Raw genomic sequence first — 21,180 nt, 5'->3', positions numbered from 1 at the left:
AGTTTTATAACCTATTTTGAGTTTACTTTTGTATGTAATGAAAAATATGGGTCTACTTTCATTTTTCTGCATGTAACTATCCAATTTTCCTAGCATCATTTATTGAAGAGAGTGGCCTTTCCCCATTGAATGCTCTTGGGATCTTTGTCAAAAATCAGTTGGCAGGGGAACCAGCAGTTAGCGTAATGGCTATGTCGCTGGACTCCCACATAGTCGACTGCGGTTCGTGTCCCGGACCCGGCGGCTTAAAACTCACGCCGGGCGCGTGTGCGTGCGTGCCCAAGATCCCGAGAGGAGAATGGAGGAGAAGGGATTGCGGCGTGACCATCCCCCCTCGGGGGTGATTTCTCGCTTTCTGTCTCTATGTCTCTCTCTGTCTGGCGAGCGCACGCGCCCTACAGTAAAAATCTCTCCAAAAAAAAAAAAAAATCAGTTGGCAGTATGTTCATGGATTTAGTTCTGGGTTCTCTATTTCTGTCTCACTGGTCTATGTGTCAATTTTTGTGCCAGAACCATGCAGTTTTGATTATTATGGATTTTTTAAGTCAGATAGTGTGATAACTCCAGTATTGCTCTTTTTGCACAAAATTACTTTAACTATTCAGGTCTTTTGGGGCTCTGTACACATTTTATGAATGTTTTTCTGTTTCTGAGAAGAATGCATTTTCTTTTAATAGTTTTGCATTAAATCACCAAGATCACTTTGGGTGGTATTGTCATTTTAACCATATTTAATATGGTTAAATATTCCAATACATGGGATATTTTTCCATTTTTAAAAATGCCTTCAGTTTCTTTCATCAGAGTTTTATAATTTTTATTGTACCTATCTTTCACTTCCTTGGTTAAATTTATTACTAGTTTGTGTGTGTGTGTGTGTGTGTGTGTGTGTGTGTGTGACTATTATAAACAAGACTGGTTTCTTAACTTATTTTTCAGCTAGTTTATTGTTGGTATATGAGAAGGTTACTGACTTTTGTATGTTAATTTTGTATCTTGCATCTTTACTGAATTTCAGTTCTAAAATGATTTTTGGCAGATTTTTTTTTTGGAGAGGATTTTGCTATAGCGTGCATGCGCTCACCAGAAAGACAGAGAAAGACAGCGAGAAATCACTCCGCCAGGGAGGATGGCCATGTCGCAATCCCTTCTCCTCCATTCTCCTCTCAGGATCTTGGGCACACATGCATACGCACCCGGCGTGAGTCTAAGCCACTGAGTCTGGGACTCAAACCACGGTCAACTACATGGGAGTCCAGATATGCAGCCATTATGCTATCTGCTGATCCCATGGCAGATTTTTTTAAATGTATATGACCACGTCACCTGCACATAGGAACAATTTAAGCTCATCCTTTCTGATTTGGATGCCCTTGATTTCTTTCTCTTCCTTTATCACTTTAGCTAGGACTTCCAGTACTGTGTTGAACAAGAGTGTAGGGAGTGAACATCTTTGTCTTATTCCACTTCTGAGAGAGAACAAAATTTTCAACTGTTCTTCATTCAATATAAAGTTAGTTGTGGGCTTGTCATAGATGGCTTTTTATTAGGTTGAGATTTACCTTCTATATCTAGTTTGTTGAGTGCCTTGATCATAAAAGGGTACTGTATTTTATTAAATGCTATTCTATGTCAATTTATATGATCATTTTTCTTCCTAATTATGTGATATACATTTATTTATTTGCATTGTTGAACTATTCTTATATCCTAGGGATAGTCCTACTTGATTGCACCATAAAATCTTTTTCTTTTAGATGCTATTAAATTCAGTTTTTTAATGTTGTGTTGAGTTTTGTGTCTATGTTCATGAACTAGATCTTCTTTTATTTATTTAGTTTTAGTTTTTTTCTATAGAGCATGTATGTTCACCAGAGAGAGAGAGAGAGAGAAAGTGAGAAAGAAATACCCCTCCCCCATAGTCACATCATGATCCTTTCTCTTCTAGGTTCCTTGGGATTTGGTGCATGCAGGCACATGTGTCCAGCATGATTCTTAAGCTGTTGGATCTGGGACTCAAACCACACAGTTGGCTATGTGGGATCTAGCAACCTAACTTCCATGCCACCTGCTGGATCAGTGAAATAAATTTTCTATGCCTCTTGTTCTGAAACTCCATTTTGGAAATAATTTGATTATTTAATGTTTTCCAGTAGGCTCATATGTTTTCATCGTTAACTTTATTTTTCTTGGACTAGCCTATGGCCTAGAGGTTGAAGGAGCCAGAGTCCACATAGCTGAATGTGGTTTGAGTTCTAGTTTTGGTGGCTTGAAAAAACAAACCAGGGGCATGTGCATACATGCCCCAAATTGCAACAGGCTGAAAAGATGAGGGAGAAGGGACTGGGGTGTGACCATACCCCACTTGGGGGTGCTTTCTCCTTCTTGCTCTCTCTAGTGAATGCACATGCAGTTGACAATAAGTTTTTTTCTTTCTTTCTTTTAGTTCAACTCAGTTATTTTGAAAGTTCTGTCTTCAAGTTCAAAGATTCTTTCTTCTGCTTAATGTAGCTTGTTGATGCTCTCAACTGTATTTGTTACTTCTTATATTGACTTCCTTATCTCCAGGATTTCTATTTCGTTCTTTTTAAAGATATCTCTTTGTAAAGTTTTTCACTCATATTATGGATTTTTTGATCTTGCTGAATTATTTTTCCAAATTATCTTTGACTTTATTAAGTTTCCTTAAAGGCCATTATTCGGAATTCTGTATCTTTCATTTCTCAAATTATCCTTTCTTTGTATTCTACTACTGAAGAATTATTGTTTTCTTTTGGAGGAGACATATTTTCTTGTTTGTTTGTTTCTCTCCATGTTTCTTGTGTTCCTACATTGATTTTTGGGCATCTGCTGGAACAAATACTTCTTATTTTGTCAGGGTAGTTGCTTTAGGGAAGGACCTTTTCTTGTAGATGTGTCCTATAATATTAATTGGGTAGTGTGCTTGGACTTTGGTTCAGTTTGGGTTTAGTAGTGTAGTCTCTGTATGTTTTCTTTGGCTGAGATCTACATGAGTGGTGTATGTGAGCATCTTTATGAATGAGACTATGAGTGCTCAGAAATGCATTGATGCATCTACAAATTGGGGTAGGGACCACCTAAGGGTGTGGGTTGGGGCCTAGCCAGGGAGCAGGTAGTATGTGGCTTCACTAGTCAGAGGGGTATCTCTAGGCAGATACTGTAGCAGATGTCAGGTGGTGGTGGTGGTGGGGTTGCTGGTGACCTCAGGCTTTGCATGAGATGTGTGTAGGGCATGGATGTTCTGTAAGTTGAGGAGGCAAACCAGTGGTATCTATAACTAGTCTGGTTTCTCCTGGCCCTGTGTGTAGCTTAGGCAGAATGTAGGGATTCTGCTGATTCTGGGAGCAGAGCCACTGGTAGTGACGGCATGGACACCTAGGTCAGTTTTTTGAGACTGTGGGTGTGGCAAGCCTGGTGCATGAATCTCCACCAGAAGAGGGTGGGAAGTTACCTGTGGCAATGATGATAGCAGGTGTGTGAGGAGGTGGCTGGTGTTCTCAGGCCCTAAGTAGAGAGCATGAAAGCCAGTTGAGGTAGATAGATTGTATACTGCCGCTAACAGGTAGTGTCCTTGGGTCTGGTTGGAGATTTTGAGGGGTGCAGAGATAGTGTGCAGTCAGGCCATGAAAGCCCCATGGAGGTGATACTATCATGTCCACAGATTTTGCATGCCTGTATGGCATGGGAAAGAGGCACTGAGCAATAGAATGGGACTGTGTGTCTCATGAGAGCAGGGCTGCCATCTCTGCAGGTGCTTATATGACATGAGGAAGCCATGATGAGCAAGTGGTCAGGGCTGCTTTTGCTATTGACCCTTGGTGCCTATGCAGTGCTAAAAGTGGATCTGTGTGAGTGGGTGAGGTCACCAGTGGCAGCTGCAGATGGGAAGTGGGAGTTTGAGAGGCTTTGAAGGGGTGTGATCCTTTAGTCCCTGGGGTAGTGTTGTCTTGAGTCCTTTGTCCCTGAAGAGAGGAAAAGTGTGAAGTTCTCAGTCTCTGGAGACTAAAGTCTCTGGTGAAGGTGGGGTCAAGAGGCTTCAGTGTCTTGGTGGAATATGCATCAGTTCTCTGTGTCTCTGGGGTATCCTCCCTACTCTGCTGTACCACTTGTTCCTCTGAGTTCAGGGACTGTGAAGACTCAGGTGCTAGTATCACTGCCAGGCACTGGACTCTGTTGCTGGCCTGAATCTATCACCCTTCATGAGAGTGAGTCAGGGCAATGGTGAAGCCTCAGGAATGTGGAGGTGCAGGGTCCATTGACTTCCAGGGCAGGAAGTCCTTTGGTTGTAACTTTGCTCCCCAAATGCTGCTTTACCATTGGAGTTTGTGTCTAAGGGTGAGGGGACTTAGCATGTGTTCCCTTTCGGGATTAATTTCCCTTCAAGGACTCAGGTTAAATCCCTACTGAGTTTGAAATCTGTGATAGTTTGGGGACTCTCTTGTAGTCAGGACTGTATGCATCAGAGGTGGGGATAGGGAGTACTGGAGATACTTTCCTCACCTCTTCCCTGTAGTAGGGCGCTTCCTTCAGCTCCAGCCATCCCCTGGAACTTTGTCTCCTTACTTAAGCCTCCATCCTGGGTTTCTGCCTCTAAGAGGTTTCTGTTTACTTCTTTGCAGTAATCCAGTGTTTTCTCCTTGCTCCTTTTCTCAATAATGTAATGACTTATTCATTCCTTTTTAGTCCCTCTCAAGGGAGAAGAGTTGTGCTGGGTGTCTTTGGTCAGCTATTTTCCCACAATCCTGTTTTTGAATGTATCTCATTCTTGAATTGTGTCCTCACTTTCACTCACAATGCTGCCAGGCCAGTAGTTCCAGTGATAATTTTTACATATTAAACATTACCTACTGTTGAACAAGGATAGCAAAGACTCATCTCTGGAAAAGAAGGAATCTTACCAAAAAAGAAATTTTCCTCAAGTGAAATCAAGCTTCTGAGTTCCTCTGGTTCCTTTCAGATACCTCCAGTCATTTTCAATACAAAACATTCATGTCAGGGGGGACTTAGAACTCTCTCTGCAGGCAGAAAATGTTTTGCAATAAAGTTATATATTTTTATTTGCTTAATTGGAATTATTTGCTTAGTTTGTATTAAAATGAAAGCCAGGGTATTCTGTCTTTATTTTTAATTAGAAGGAATCATTTAACTCATCTCAAAGTAGTGAACTATAAATATATAGTTCCCCCAAACAGAACTATATATTTATACTGTGGACTGAATGTGTCCCTTCTAAAATTCAGGTGTTGAAACTTAATGGCCACGTGGTGGTATTGAGTTAGGGCCTTTAAGAAGTGATTGGGCCATGAGGGCCCGTACCTTGTGAATGAGAGTAAGAGCCTATAAAAAAGGCTTCACACAGTGTTAGACTTACTTATCCTTCTATCTTCTGCTGTGTGAGGAAACAGCATTTCTTCCCTCTGGAGGATACAGCACCGAAGGACCATCTTGGAAGCAGGGAGCAACCCTCACCAGAAAACCAAACCTTTTGGTGCCTTAATCTTGGACTTCCCAGTCTCCAGAACTGTGAAAAAGTAAATTTCATTTATTTTCTTTTCCTTTAACTGCTAGAGAGTATGCACACTTGTGAAAGAGGGAAAGAGAACAAGAGTGAGCATGAGAAAGAAAAACTCCCAGAGGGATGTGGTCGTGCTGTGATACCTTTTCTCCATTTCTTCATCTTGTCAGAATTTGGGGCACATGTGCAAATGTGCCTGGCATGATTTTCAAACCACCAGGACTGGAATTTAAACTGAAGTCAACCCTGTGGGGTCTGGCTCCCTACACACAGAACTTAACCACTGTGTTATAGGACCAGCCCAAATTTCTCTTCTTTATAAATTATTCTGTCTCAGGTATTTTGTCACAGCAGCAGAAATGGACTACAGCTATCTACATCTACACTGATCTATCAATCATCTATCTAATATCCCTTCCCTCTCAGGAAATGAAGGTTTGGGCACTATTTTGAAGATTATTGTGTCAAAAATACTCTTTTGTTCTTGAGCACAGGGTGCCTTTCTTGTTGATTGCTTGTCTTTCTTGCTCTGCTTTGATTTTTTTCATTGACCATAAAGGTTCTCTCTGATGCTCTTCTGTCCAGTCATTAAGGACTTTGGTGAGGTCAGGGGAAGAAGAAATAAACCTTCAAGAGTGAAAAGATGAAAGGGGTATGAAATATGGGAAAGTAAGAGAGGCCATTGACTCACAGTCAGAAATTGCTTTGAGGATGGTATTGGAGTCTCAAAAACTTGGACAAGTGAGTTGAGAGGACGCCTGTGACAGGCCTTGTCTTTGGGCCTGGGGGTTCTAGTGAGTCAGAAACCTTGTTAACTGACTATGCAGTTTTCAAAGAGTGAAAACCTTATGTTACCTATTTCTTTCTTTCTTTCTTTCTTTTTTTCCCCTCCAGAGATACTTGCTACAGGGCACGTGGGCTCACCTAAGAGACAGAAAATGGAAAATCACCCCAGAGTGAATGGTCATGCTACAGGCCTTTCTCCTTTGTTCTCCTCTTGGGATTTTGGGTGGGCATGCACATACACATGCTTGGTGTGAGTTTTAAGTTGCTAGGTCTGGAACTCGAACCATGGGTTGACTATGTGGGTAGTTGATGTAATCACTACCAGCCATCTGCTGGTCCCACATTAACTATTGCTAGGGCTTTCAAAGATCAAGTGTTTATTCCGAATAAAACACTGTTTATTTTATATCAGGAGTTCTCAATAGCTTTCCTTCCAGCCAAAGCAATTCCCACCTTTAACTGCAAGTTTATTTCTGTACTTGCTAACTACTCTGTATAGTGTTAGACCAAATTGTTAGGCTAAAGGGAACCCCTAGACCCTCAAAGAAATGATGGAGATGAGTTCTACACTTGGACTGAGATGGACTTAAACCCACCAGAGCACCTAAGCTGGGATAGCAATAAATAGATACTGTCATTCTCCAGTACGCCCTTTATTTTCCTAGTTATTTCAAGCCAGGCAAAGTGGAGCTGAGATTTATTTTCTCCTCTTTATCATGATACTTTGCTTAAGGTGGCAAGGAGATGGGCACTAAAGAGTTTAGTCAGATTATTCTCAACTATAGATCTCAGATCTCCAGCTTTTTGTTTGGGATGCAGAGTGGTGTTGGGAAAGGAGGAGAGTGTTGTAGTACTGTAACAATCATTCCTAACTTTTCTAAGTATTTGCTGTTAGAAACTTCTTTTCCTGGGACCAAACCAAGTATGTTTAGTTGCAAGGACGAGAAATGCACTCAAATTAGTCAAAGCAAATGGGTACATTTTTAATATGATTTGTTATATGGTTACAACAATCAAAATCTTGAGCAGCGAGGCTATATTATAGATGCTAAAGGGCAAGAAATCAAGTATACCTGAGACTTAAAGGGTCTCTAAAAGGAAAACAAAGTAAAGAAATAGGTTGTCCTTTTCTAAGGACCTTTTATTTTTCATTTCTGTCTCTGTTAATTCAGATTTTTTCTTCTGCAGAACATACACTTCTCATTCATGATGTCTGTGACCTTGTTTCAGTTTGGTTCACTGTCTCACAATGAGGGGTGGGGAGAGGTACTTACCTAAAAGGAAATTGGAATGGTATTAAGATGTATTAGAATATATGAATTCTGGGAAGCTTAATAATGAAAACTTTCCAATATAATGGCCAATCTATCCAAGCCAATTCAAATTGGACGAATGGTATCTGAAGTGGAAGTCACTATGCCACCAAGCCTTAGTCTACAGCCCCACCCCTAGAACTGGAAGGCAACCAGTAAATGTCTGTTGAGCCCCATCCCTAGAACTGGAAGGCATCCAGGAAATGTCTGTTGAGTGGATGAACAAATTAAACAATAACTGAAATTGAAGGGAGGATCCATGTGTGATTTACTTTGATTCATCTTTGTAACACTCATAGTACCTGATATACCGTTTTGGGGTGTGATTGTGTGCGTGTGTGTGTGTGTGTGTGTGTGTGTGTATTTTGTACAGTAGATGCCTAGTAAGTATTATCAGTATAGTTCTTACCTCCCTTATGCCAAGTATTGTGATTTTTTCCCCCAGTACAAAAATGATACAACTATTAATTAATTAGCATCTTGTATCATGAAAGAGAAGAAACAAAGACCACAGATGAGGTTGCAGAGCCAGGGGAGCTCCCTGCACAAACATAAAGGAACAGGCAGACAGGGTTCAGGAAGCCATCTGAGCACAGGGAGGCAGCAGCCTGGGAGTGCACCCTAACCCACAAGTGCTCCAGAATCTGGGATAGGGCAGCCATTCTGAGAACTGCTGTCTGAGGAGCTTTGAGATCAAATTCTGGGCCCCTAAAGGTATTGATTAGGGAAATTCCACATCCACCTTGAGCATGTGTCCATAGGTTTCATTGTGGGAGACGCTCCCAAACGGGGGGATTTATTGTCAGCAATTCATAGCAGAGCACTCCAACGCACCATAGATCCACCTTTTTCCACATGTGCTCCCTCTGCGGCCAGTGGTCGGAGTCCTGCACATTATCTTTCTCCTCAGAGAGAGGGTGTGCAAAACCTAGCTCAAATCTGTAATCTCACAGTAGATGCCTAGTAAGTATTATCAGTATAGTTCTTACCTCCCTTATGCCAAGTATTGTGATTTTTTCCCCCAGTACAAAAATGATACAACTATTAATTAATTAGCATCTTGTATCATGAAAGAGAAGAAACAAAGACCACAGATGAGGTTGCAGAGCCAGGGGAGCTCCCTGCACAAACATAAAGGAACAGGCAGACAGGGTTCAGGAAGCCATCTGAGCACAGGGAGGCAGCAGCCTGGGAGTGCACCCTAACCCACAAGTGCTCCAGAATCTGGGATAGGGCAGCCATTCTGAGAACTGCTGTCTGAGGAGCTTTGAGATCAAATTCTGGGCCCCTAAAGGTATTGATTAGGGAAATTCCACATCCACCTTGAGCATGTGTCCATAGGTTTCATTGTGGGAGACGCTCCCAAACGGGGGGATTTATTGTCAGCAATTCATAGCAGAGCACTCCAACGCACCATAGATCCACCTTTTTCCACATGTGCTCCCTCTGCGGCCAGTGGTCGGAGTCCTGCACATTATCTTTCTCCTCAGAGAGAGGGTGTGCAAAACCTAGCTCAAATCTGTAATCTGAGCCTCAGGAACAGATTCTCTGGCTTAATATCCCTGCAAATCACCTTCTTGTCATGGGAGTAGGTCAAAGCATCAGCTCCTTCATTATAGTGGCTGTAGCTGTTCATCTAATGTGTGGCTTTTCTGCAGCTCTTTGTAGAACTCACCCCTTGGAGTATATTCCAGAATCAGGTATGCCCGGTGAGCATCATGGAGGTATAATAGTAGTACAAGTGTAGGATGTTGCGGTATCAGAGATGGGCCTGAATTTCAACCTCCCTGCTCAGCTGATACTCTAGTCCTTCCTTCTCTATCTGGGACTTGAGGATCACCTTCAGGACCACAGTGAAATGGCTTTCCTTGAGCCAAGCCAAGTATATATTCCTAAGTTTCCCCTTGCCCAAAGGACACTGATTTCATCATCATTGATTGTGAGGCGCCTTATGGTTAGGATGCTGGGCTGTGTTGCGTTGGCTATGGAAGGCCCTCCCAAGCCATTCGGTCCAGAAGTTCAAGTCTGTATGGTCTTGAAAGAAAGAAGGGAAAGGTGGCTTTTGTATTGCAGTTTTGTTTTGTTTTGCTATAGGGCGTGTGCACTCACCAGAAAGATAGATGGAGACAGAGAGACAGAGAGCGAGAAATCACCCCCCAGGGGATATGGCCACACCGCAATCCCTTCTCCTCCATTCTCCTTTCGGGATCTTGGGCATACACACACATGCGCCTGGTGTGAGTTTAAGCCACTGGGTCCGGGACTCGAACTGTAGTCGCCTTCATGGGAGTCCAGTGACATAGCCATTACGCTAACTGCTGGTCCCTGGCAGAATTATTGTATAGTGCATCGCTTTTCAAAGCAGAGTGCACAAGAAAATTGACTGGGATATAAAAAAATATATTAGGACCTGTATATGTGTTTATCAAAAGAGTAAGGACAATTGTTCTGAATCATAACATGTAGATTGACATTCGTGACTTCACATAGGTCAAATATCAAGAGCAATTCACAAGAACTCTGAGGGAGGGACCAGCAGTTAGCGTAATGGCTGTGTTGCTGGACTCTCACATAGTTGACAGCGGTTCACCTCCCAGACCCGGTGGTTTAAAACTCACGCCGGGTGCGTGTGCGTGCATGCCCAAGATCCCGAGAGGAGAATGGAGGAGAAGGGATTGAGGCATGGCCATCCCCCTGAGGGGTGATTTCTCGCTTTCTGTTCCTGTCTCTCTGTCTCTGTCTGTCTGGCAAGCACACGCGCCCTATAGCAAAAACCTCTGAAAAAAAAAAAAAAGAACTGAGGATGGGGCTTCCATAACATGGAGGACTCAGTCGAGTTGTCTTCTTGTGGATGTTGGCTCTCAGCATATTTGATACATTGCAGTTGATGTGGGCTTCCATGGATTTAAAGAATAGAGTATTATCTGGGACCAGCAGTTAGCATAATGGCTATGTCGCTGGACTCCCATGTAGTCGACTGTGGTTCGCGTCCTGGACCTGGTGGCTTAAAACTCACGCCGGGCGCGTGTGCGTGTGTGCCCAAGATCCCGAGAGGAGAATGGAGGAGAAGGGATTGCGGCGTGGCCATCCCCCCTGGGGGGTGATTTCTCGCTTTCTATCTCTCTGTCTCTCTCTGGCGAGCGCACGCGCCCTATGGCAAAAACCTCTCAAAAAAAGAAAAAAAGAATAGAGTATTATCTAGGTTGAACTAGAGTAACCTTCACAAAATGCACAAAATCACTAGAAAGATATCTGTAAAGAAATTGTGAATTTAAGGTAATATCTGTAATGGAAGCTTAAGAAACACTGAGGAAATGGCAGAGCAAATGCTACTCCTGTCATGATCTCATTGCTCACTGCATTAAGAGATAAAATGATGAGGATCTAATCAAGTCTGATAAGAAGTGGTCCAAAAAATTAGAAATTTTCATGGAGTCTATTTGAACTCTGGGTTTAAGTCTAACACCATTAACAAAGAACATTGTCCTAAAGTGTATCTGGTGCTTGAGTTTTCTCTGGGAAACTGTCATGATTATCATGATTAGAAATGAAGTACCTGGAGTACAAGACAAACCTTTACAGCTTTCCCCCCTGCCCCACCTTTACAGTGATGTTTTAATCAGGTAATGTCGAATTTCACTGAATTACGGTTTTCTGTTTAAGAACTGAGTTTTATACTATTCGGGAAATACCTGTTCTGCTATCATGAAGGCTGTTTAAAATAATAAGCAAAAATGAATTCCTTTGTTAGCCAACATCCATAGGAAGATACACAGAAAATACTGCTGAAGGTCTGAAGGAACAAACATTAAGATTGGCTTGACATGGGAAAAGTTTCTTTTTTTGGTTTATTTTAGTTTCTTTTATACATTCAATCACTATACATCACCTAGCTTATAACGTAAAAGTGAATTCTCCCAGTCGAGGATACTATACATGTTATCATCCACAGATCCAGAGTTTCCAGTACGACTGGAATATGACTGGATAAAACTGTAAATACTTCTCTTTTTACAAGGCAGGTTTTTTTTTTCTTTTCCCTGTAGGGTGCATGTGCTTGACAGAGAGACAGAAAGTGAGATATCTGTCCCCCACCCCTCACCCTACGGTGGATGGCCATGCTGCAATCCCTTCTCCTCCATTCTCTTCTTGGGATCTTGGGTATGCACACCCACAAGCCCGGCATGAAGTTTAAGCCACCAGGTCTGGGACTCAAACTGCAGTCGACAACATGGGAGTCCAGCGACATAATCATTACACCATCTGCTGGTCCCAATGTTTCTAACTTGTCTCAGTTTATATATGCTAGATTCTATTTCAATAATGAAATACATGAAAAACAATTCTCTCTACATGAAGTAAAAGATCTCCCAGAAGGGCTATATTATGGTAAAATGATTACTGACTCTTTAAATACAAGGAGTAAGACTAGCGGGATAGGCACACAAGTGAAATTTAATAACTGTATCATTTATAGGTAGCTATTGCAGTAAAGAATTAGATACGATAGCAGTTAAAATTCTTGGGATATAGGTATAGTGAATTTTTGAAAACAATCTTTAATTTTTAAAACTTAAAAAAAATCTATAGCCAGAGTTGGCAAATGTCTTCTGTAAAGAGGAAGATAGCCAGGGGCCAGCAGGTGGCATGGTGATTAACACACTGGACTCCCATATGGCAGACTGTTGTTTAAGTCCTGAACCTGGAAGTTTGAAAATCACTCTGGGCATGTGTGCGTGTGCTCAAAATCCCAGGAGGAGAAGGGGTTGCGGCGTGGCCATTCTTCCGGGGGTGGGGGGTTTAATTTCTCACTTTCCCTCTCACTGCCTCTCTCTGGTAAGTACATGTGCCCTATGACAAACACCTTAAAAAAATAAAGGAAGAAAGAACAAAAGAGGAAAATAGCTAATATTTTAGACTTTGCAGGCAATACGGTCTCTACCACAATTATTCAACTCTGTCATTGCAGGGTGAAAATAGCCGTAGACAATATGTAAATGAAGGTGTGTGACTTTTTTCTAATAAAACTTTATTTATCAAAACAGGGATGGAATAGATTTGATTCATCTGACTAAGTATCATAGTTTTATGACCCAAGCATTATAATGACACAGGGGTTGCTGCAAACACAGAGATTCACTGTTTATTATGTATCAAAACATTTTTAAAAAGGTTGAAGTTAAAGACAACTCTACAATTTACCGTTCTTTTATGTGATGACAGTAGTGTGCCACCTAGTAAATAAATTAAAAGAAAAATAAGCATAGATTAAATAGCTTGTTTCTTCAAGGTAAAAGTGACACTTAATAATGAAGAACAAACTGCTTTTTGAAAGAAACCCAGAGGACATTTTTGAAAATAGCTCTTGAGAATGTCTCTATTGTTATATCTTTAGTTTTGGAAGTTATATACGTTTGTCCCCGGCATATTTGATAAAATTGAAAAAAAGGATTGTCTAAAATATTTAATATTCTCCCAATGAGTTCCAGTGGTATTTGAATGCATTTGCTAAAAAATATAAATACCCAATTTCTTCTAATTTGTTTGCAGAAAGAATTTTTGGCATCAAGTATGGTGGAGGGGCTGGCCTCGCAGCGCAGTGATTAAGTGCCTTGCACGGTAAGCCAGATCCCATGGCCAACCACGGCTAAGGGTCCTGACACTAGAGGCCTGTAAAGTCCACTGAACGTGTTTACCTGTGTGCCCCAAATCCTGATGGGGTGGAAATTGGAGGGAAAGTATTGCGCTGTGATCATGCCCCAATGGAGAATGCTCTCTTTATCTCTCTCTTGAGAGTGCACATCCCTCTGGAAAAAAAAAAAGTGTGGTGAAAATGTATCAGCCAAACTTCAAGAAAAACCTCTGTATAATGGTAGATAGGGCTTAAAAAGTGGGTATTGTGACTTAGTTAAGTGTAGCCAAGCAAGAGATGACTTCCATTTGGTTCTATCTGGAACCTCCATGTGAGGTTTTCTACAAGCCATGACAAAGGGAATGAAGTGTTGATAGAAACTGAACTCAGATGCAGTTGTTAAATTGCTATGATACAAAACATTAAACCAACATTCTAAAAATAAAAGCAAAGTATATTCAAACACATTACTTACAATCTTTTTGTTATTGTTCTAGACATCAATAAAATAATGATTATGCAAAAGTCTAACTTATTTCATTCTTTTCTTGCTTTTTAATGTCTCTTGTATAACTTTTGGCATTTAAACTAACACATGTATATTGCATAATAGACAAATATGCATATATTGGCGTATGACCACTAATTTTTAAAAAATTCATAATGATATATAATGAAAAAAGTCTGGAGAGCATTGCTTGAGGTAGGGAAGTGCTGTGCATAGCAGAACGTTGGTTGATGTATATAGTAGAACATGTCAGATGTGTTATGAAATTATCTCATTTTATCTTGTTCAAAATCTATGTGGGGAGACCAGCAGTTTGCATAATGGCTATGTCGCTGGACTCCCATGTAGTCAACTGTGGTTTGAGTCCTGGACCAGGAGACTTAAACTCATGCTGGGCACGTGTGCATGCATGCCCAAGATCCCGAGAGGAGAATGGAGAAGGGACTGCAACGTGGCCATCCCTCTGAGGGGTGATTTCTCACTTTCTGTCTTTCTGTCTCTCTTGGTCTCTCTGATGAGCACATGTGCCCTGTAGCAAAAACCTCTCCAAAAAAGAAAAAAAGAGAGAGAAAAAGAAAAAAAATCTATGTGGGAGGGATGACATGGCAGCTTTCCTAGAATATTTCACAAGATGCCTTGGGGCAGGCTAGATCTTCTGCTTCTTGTTCAAATTCTATGTGGGAGGACCAGCAGTTTGCGTAATGGCTATGTCACTGAACTTCCATGTAGTCAACTGCAGTTCAAGTCCTGGACCCGGAGGCTTAAACTCACGCCGGGCACGTGTACATGCATGCCCAAGATCCTGAGAAGAGTCTCTTGGTCCTCAGATTCTCTTCAACTCTAAACTTGTTGCTCTAAAGTTGGGCTCTAGTCTCCCAAGCTCTGAAAATCAGTGAAAAGGATTTCTATGTTATCCATTGAACAAAGGAAAATAACCTATAAAATAGTCGTTTAACATATTGTTATAGTAAACTTTCAATTCAGTGGGGTTATTGGTAGGTAAGACTAGAATAGCAGGTTCAGAAAAATCTAAAGCCATGGTTTAAACAATACTATAGTCAACTCTCCATTATTTGGAGATGGTTAACTATAATTGCAGCGTTGGTTGAATCTGGAAGCACTTCATTTTTCTAGGGAGAACAGGCATTTGGAGGAGCCAGAATAAATCCATACATCCAGGGAAGCTCAGAGGTAGTTGGTCCCCTCTCAACCTCTTGTTGAGTAGAGGCTGGTAATTTGACTTTTTTTTTTCTGCACTATCACTCACCCTGCAGGCTGGAGAAGCCTGCCCCTCAGATCTCTGCTACACTTTGACCACCATTGATGCATCTTGAATAACTGTGGACCTAACACTACCATTTTACGGATGAGAAAAGTGAAGTAAAGAGAAAATAACTTGCTTACTGGTGTCAGAGTTAAAACGTTTGTCTTCCACAACTTCCCTACAGCTTGTGGAGTTTGGTCCTTAGCTACCGTGACAGATATTTTTGGATGGAGGCTCTTCCTTGTTGACTTTCAAAACATAATGTTTGTCAAATGACAATTCTGCTTATTTTAAATGACGCCCATGTACTTCTCCTTTTCTGTGACTTTGCTGATCATCATAAAAGACTTGGAAAATCATACATTTCAATTCTCTCATTTTTCAATGAATAAAATTAATAGTCAGAAAAATAAAGTAACTTACTCTAGTTCCCCATGGTAATTCGTGATGGCTATAAACCCACTGTATATGAACTTTTGAACTCCTCACATATTGGGAAAATAGATCCCAGAATATGACTGTGTGTGATTTAGCTTGAGTTTTCAAACATCCATAATTGGGTGCCACAGTTATAATTTTCTTTAAAAAATAAGCCAAAACATGGTTTCCCACCAAACTTGGTTGAAATTTTATGCCTGTTTGGGGCAGTAGTTATAGTTTGCTAATCCTGGGTTTGTTCATATTCTTGTTTGCCTTTATTCAAAATGAGGAGCCATTTGATTCTCAAGAGTTTGGAAGCTTTTCTGATGCTTTTCAATAAAACAGAATATAGACTGTCTATTTAAAAAATGTTCTGGCCACGAGACAGTGAGAAACCATTACTAAACTTTTTCCTACTTCCATCTAAAACTGAATTTCTTTTCTTTTTTTCTTTCTTTCTTTCTTTTTTTTTTTAGAGGTTTGGGGTGTATGTGTTTGCCAGAAAGATAGAGAGAGACAGAGAGATAGAAAGCGAGAAATCACCCCTCAGAGGGGATGACCATGCTGCAGTCCCTTCTCCTCCATTCTCCTCTCGGGATCTTGGGCATGCACACACACGTACCTGGTGTGAATTTAAGCCACCGGGTCCAGGACTTGAACCATGATTGACTACATGAGAGTCTAGCAACATAGCCATTATGTCAACTGCTGGTCCTCATTTTTAAAAGTTTTAAAAACTAAGTTGCAATTACTGTTTGATTTTGCTGGTTATCATTTATTGGACATCTCTTACGTGTTCTTAGCTGTGTTAGATGCTTTAAATATTTAATGCTCACAATTCTATGATGTAGCTACCAAGGAGGAAACTGAACCTCAGGGAGTTTAAATGTTTGGCATGGTCTCAAAGCTAGTAAGAGTTGTAGCAAGATTTTTCTTCTTCAAACATACTTGCAGTCAGGACAATCATTTTTTAAAAATGGAAATAAAAGTCTCTACTATAAAATATAAAACAGATCTTAAAAAATGATTTATTAAAGGAAAGGTGAAGTATTACATAAGAGAATTTAACAGCAGCTCAGCTAGCCCAAGGCCTTGAGGTATAGATCAAGAAAGTCACCCAAGATGTTAGGCGACACATCCATGTCATGGCCAGTTAGAATTGCAGCTGATGTCTGATCCTCTGTTCCCTTAAATACTACTCTGGCCCTGTGACACTGGGTGACAATTATGATATAAAAGTGAGTAAGAAATAATGATTTCAGAAAAGCTCAATAATTTGTCAAAGGTTACAAAGCTCATGAGGAGTAGAACCCAGACTGTCTGGCTTCAGAGTTGAGGCTCTTAATTTTATTCGATAGAAGAATGAAGTTACAAGTGAGAAAGACAGCTTCACTTTAATTCTGCCATTATTTCCTCTGAGACCTATTAAAGACATTTCTTTTTTTTTTTTTTTTCAGAGAGATTTCGCTATAGGGTGCGTATGCTTGCTGAAGAGACAGAGAGAGACAGAGAGACACAGAGAGACAGAAAGTGAGAAATCACCCCCGGGGGGGATGACCACACTGATTCCTTCTCCTTCAGTCTCCTCTCAGGATCTTGAACATGCATGCACACATGCCCGGCATGAGTTTCAAGACGCCGGATCCGAGACCCGAACCACAGTCAACTACGTGGGAGTCCAGCAACATAACCATTATGCCATTTGTTGGTCCCCTAAAGACATTTCTTAAACATATTTAGTGCCTCAGTGTTCTGATTTGCAGTCACATTTTCCTAACATATCACCTTTTATAATGTACATTAATAATCTTGACTTTGATGGCATTTTTATTACAATCCCAGGACCTATAGGCAGGATAGGTTTTGTTAGACTTCTTTCTAGATGAAGAACTGGGCTCAGAGAGGGTAAATGAATTCACCATTTTGTGGCTTTATGCAGAGGTGGGATTAGACTCCATGAAAAGTTAGCAATCACTGCCCCAAAGACACTGATAGTACAGAGGCAAAATTGTGACTGAAAATAAACGGTAAAATGTGATGGGTTTTCTAGGGAAGATGATTTGAGCCTTAAAGGAGAAATAAATCATGTTCCACTGGCTTTCTGCTAGAGAGGGCCATGAACTGACTTGACTGTGAGGACGATATGAAGGTAATGGTAAGGAGGGCATTCCAGGGCAACATGAGTAGAAGCCTGGTATACGAGCTCCTGTTTCATCCTTAGCTCTCCACAGCTGGTTAATTCATCAATAAAACTCAGGTGTGCTTGCCAATCTAAACAAGAGGCAGATAGCTTGGCTGTTTCCCATTCAAATCTGAAAGTTTCATGATATTCCCTGAGCTCCCATGATACTCCTGAAGCCATGCCCTCTCACTGGTTTTTGCTGTCCTTATTACCTGACTACCTCATATCTGGAGGCTGTATGCTCTGCAGTCTAAGACTGTGGCATTGCTGTTCCATGAACTTAAGTGCGTGTGATGTTTCCTGCCATCACCAGTGCACACTATCTACTGCCCACTCAGTTGACCCTACACAGTTAATTACTCAGAAAACTCTGAGCTACAGCCTAACTTCAAGTCCTGTCCTCTCAATATGCTTCAAGAACCTATTTTCATCTGTTTGAAATGCTTCATAAGGAAAAGGGATTTCATAATAGACTACTAGACACACCATCTCAAGTGTAAACTCTCTGACAGTGGGACTATTTCTTACTGCTTTCTGAATCCTACAAGCTACCCATCCATTGTGAGGAATATAAAACTACTTAGCCATAAAAAAACAACAGGACCCTGGCATTTGATAGAAAGTGGCACACATTAATTTATTTTCCATTTGATTCCCTCTCCCCCATTTCCCACCTTGCTCCCAAACTCTCTCTCTGGTGTCAACAGGTGCTGTCCATGCTTTTACACATTCCAATCTTTTAGTTTTTGCCATAGAGTGCAGAAATTCAGTGTATGTTAAGTGGGGACATACAATGCCTCCCTTTGATAGTCTGGTTTACTTTGCTTAGCATTAAATCTTCCATATTCATCCACTTCCTATTAAATGCCAGTCTCTCTTTTTTTATGTCTGAGTAGTATTCTATAGTATATATGTGCTACACTTGTTCAATCTACTCATCTGTTCTTGGACTTTGGGTTGATTCCATGTCTTAGGAATTGTGAGTAATACTGCAATGAACATAGATGTGCAAGTGTTTTTTTCTGTCCTTTGGGTAGATACCCAGGAGTGGAATTGCTGGATCACACGGGAGTTCTATTTATAGGTCTTTGAGGAACCTCCATATTGTTCTCCACAGTAGCTGTACTAATTTTCATTCCCCTACAATGCAGAGAATTCCCTTTTCATTACAGCCTTGCCAGTAGTGATCATTCTTTATTTTTCTAATCTTGGCCATTCTGACTGAGGTTAGGTGGTATCTCATTGTGGTTTTAATTTGCATTTCCATAACAATAGGGGATGCTGAGAATTTTTTAAAAAATATTTATTTTATTTAGCTTTATTGGGGATGCTGAGAATTTTTAAAAAAATATTTATTTTATTTAGCTTTATTTATTTATGTATTTATTTTAATTTTACCAGAGGGGAGCAGAGTGAGAGAGAGAGAGGGAAAGTGAGAAAGCAAGCCACCAGGTCTGAACTTGAACTGCAGTTGGCCATGTGGGAGTACAACACCCTTAACCACCGCGCCACCTGCTGGCCCCTGAGGATTTTTTCATAGGCTTTTCTGCTGTTTGTATGTGTACCTTGGAAAGTTGTCTGCTCAGTTCATTTTTCTCATTGTTTATTGGACTGATTATTTTTTGTGGATAAGCTGCTTGAGTTCCCTGTATATTATGGTTATCAGTCCCTTTTCTGAAGCACAGTTTACTGATATATTCTTCCACTCCAAGGGTTGTCTTTTCTCTGCATAGTTTTTTAATAATGTATACTGTCCAGGAAATTTTTTGAATGCCATCATAGTATCTCTAGGTCACTGGTACAGAACTGATTGCATAGAGGGTGCATAGCTTATATGAGACCATGAGTGCTACAGTCAGAGTTCAATATCAATTCAGTGACATGATCCAAAGTCCCTGATGTTTTCTTTTTTAGAGATCTTTTTGGTATAAGGTGAGTGTGCTTGCTGGAGAGAGAGAGAGAAAGATAGTGAGAAATCAACCCCCTCCCCCCCGGCACGGGATGGCCACACTGTAATACCTTCTTCTCTCTTGAGATTTTGGGCAGGCATGTAAATGCGCCTGGCGTGAGTTCCAAGCTGCTGGGTCTGGGACTAGAACCACGGTAGACTATGTGGGAGTCCAGTGACGTAACCATTACATCATCTACTGATTTCCCCTGATTTTTTCTTTCTTTTTTTTTTTTTCCTCTTTGGGCCATGCAGGTGGTGTGGTGGCTAAGATGCTGGATTCAACATGTACTACTGTGCAATTTGAATCCTGGACCCAATAGCTAGAAAAACATGTCAGACATGTATGGATGCATGTTCCAAATCCCAAGAAGAGAGTAGAGGAGGGATTGTGGTGTGGCCTTCTCCCCTGGGGGTGGTTTCTCACTTTCCCTCTCTCTCTCTGTCTTTCTCTGGCAAGAGCACATGCCCTATAGCAAAACTAAAGAAAAAAAAATTCTCTTTATTCAAGATAGAGCACATGTAAGCACATGTGAAACTAAGGAAAAGAGAGTGGGGGAGAAAGAAGAGGGCCTTCCACAGGGTCTGGTCCTCCACCCATCCCTTTCTTCTAGCCCTCTAGTCCATCAGATCTTGGAAACTCAAGCATATGCCCGGCATGGTTCAGGCTGTGCAGGCCAGGGATTCGAACTGCAGTTGTCATGTGGAATCCAGTTTCTCTTGAGCGGTGCATTACTGCTGCATCATGGAGCTGCCCCCCACCCCCGATTTATTTCTATTTTAACATTGCTTCACCTCTCTTCTTTGTTTGCAAAATAAGGATAATAGTACTTGCTTTGTCTACCTGAAAATGTAATTGTGAAAATTAAAAATGGATATTAAAATGTGTGTCCAAGACTCTTGACATCTGTAGAGTTCGAAATGCAAGTATGCTATGGTGTTATTTCGATTTACTTAACAAAAATGTATTAAGAACTTATTAGGGGCCAGGTGCTCTTTTGCTTGCTGGAATACTACGGTGAACAAACCAGATGAAAAATCCCGCATATATGAAGCTAATATTCTATTGAAGCGTCAAAGTAATAAACTAAATACATATGTAAATTATATAACATTTTAGAAAGTCATAAATGCTGAAGAGAAAAACATGTAAGAGGGGAAATCTGGAGGGGTTAGGAGCAGGTGTGCTCATAAATAAGACAGTTGGGAGTCTCTTGGTTGGGGGAAGCAAAATGCAGGCCACTGGCCAAATCTGGCTGCAGTCTGTTTTTGTAAGGCTAGAGTGTTTTAGGTTGACCTGGCATCTTAACTGTGGTCTATCATGTGACTGCAGTTTTATAAAACGGTGCTCTATTGCCTGTGTCTCTATCACTGGGCCTGAGAATCTTTCTTTCTTTTCTCTTTTTTTTTTGGAGAGGTTTTTGCTATAGGGCGCATGTGCTTACCAGAAAGATGGAGAGAGACAGAGAGACAGAAGGTGAGAAATCACCCCCAAGGGGGATGGCCACACCACAATCCTTTCTCCTTCATTCTCTTCTCAGGATCTTGGGCACGCACGCACACACACTGGCGTGAGTTTATGTCCCATGTC

The 21,180-nt window shown here is 41.0% G+C and overlaps 1 pseudogene; it reads right to left on the bottom strand.

The window, feature by feature from the left end:
* Nucleotides 1-6,000: 6,000 nt before the first annotated feature.
* Nucleotides 6,001-17,821, bottom strand: LOC102470000 (aurora kinase C-like; annotated as a pseudogene).
* Between the last annotated feature and the right edge of the window lie 3,359 nt (nt 17,822-21,180).

This window comes from Tupaia chinensis, unplaced genomic scaffold (assembly GCF_000334495.1).
Source record: "Tupaia chinensis unplaced genomic scaffold, TupChi_1.0 Scaffold000291_1, whole genome shotgun sequence".
NCBI lineage: Eukaryota > Metazoa > Chordata > Mammalia > Scandentia > Tupaiidae > Tupaia > Tupaia belangeri.
Note: the sequence above shows the minus strand (reverse complement) of the source record. Positions and strands in the feature narration are given on the sequence as shown.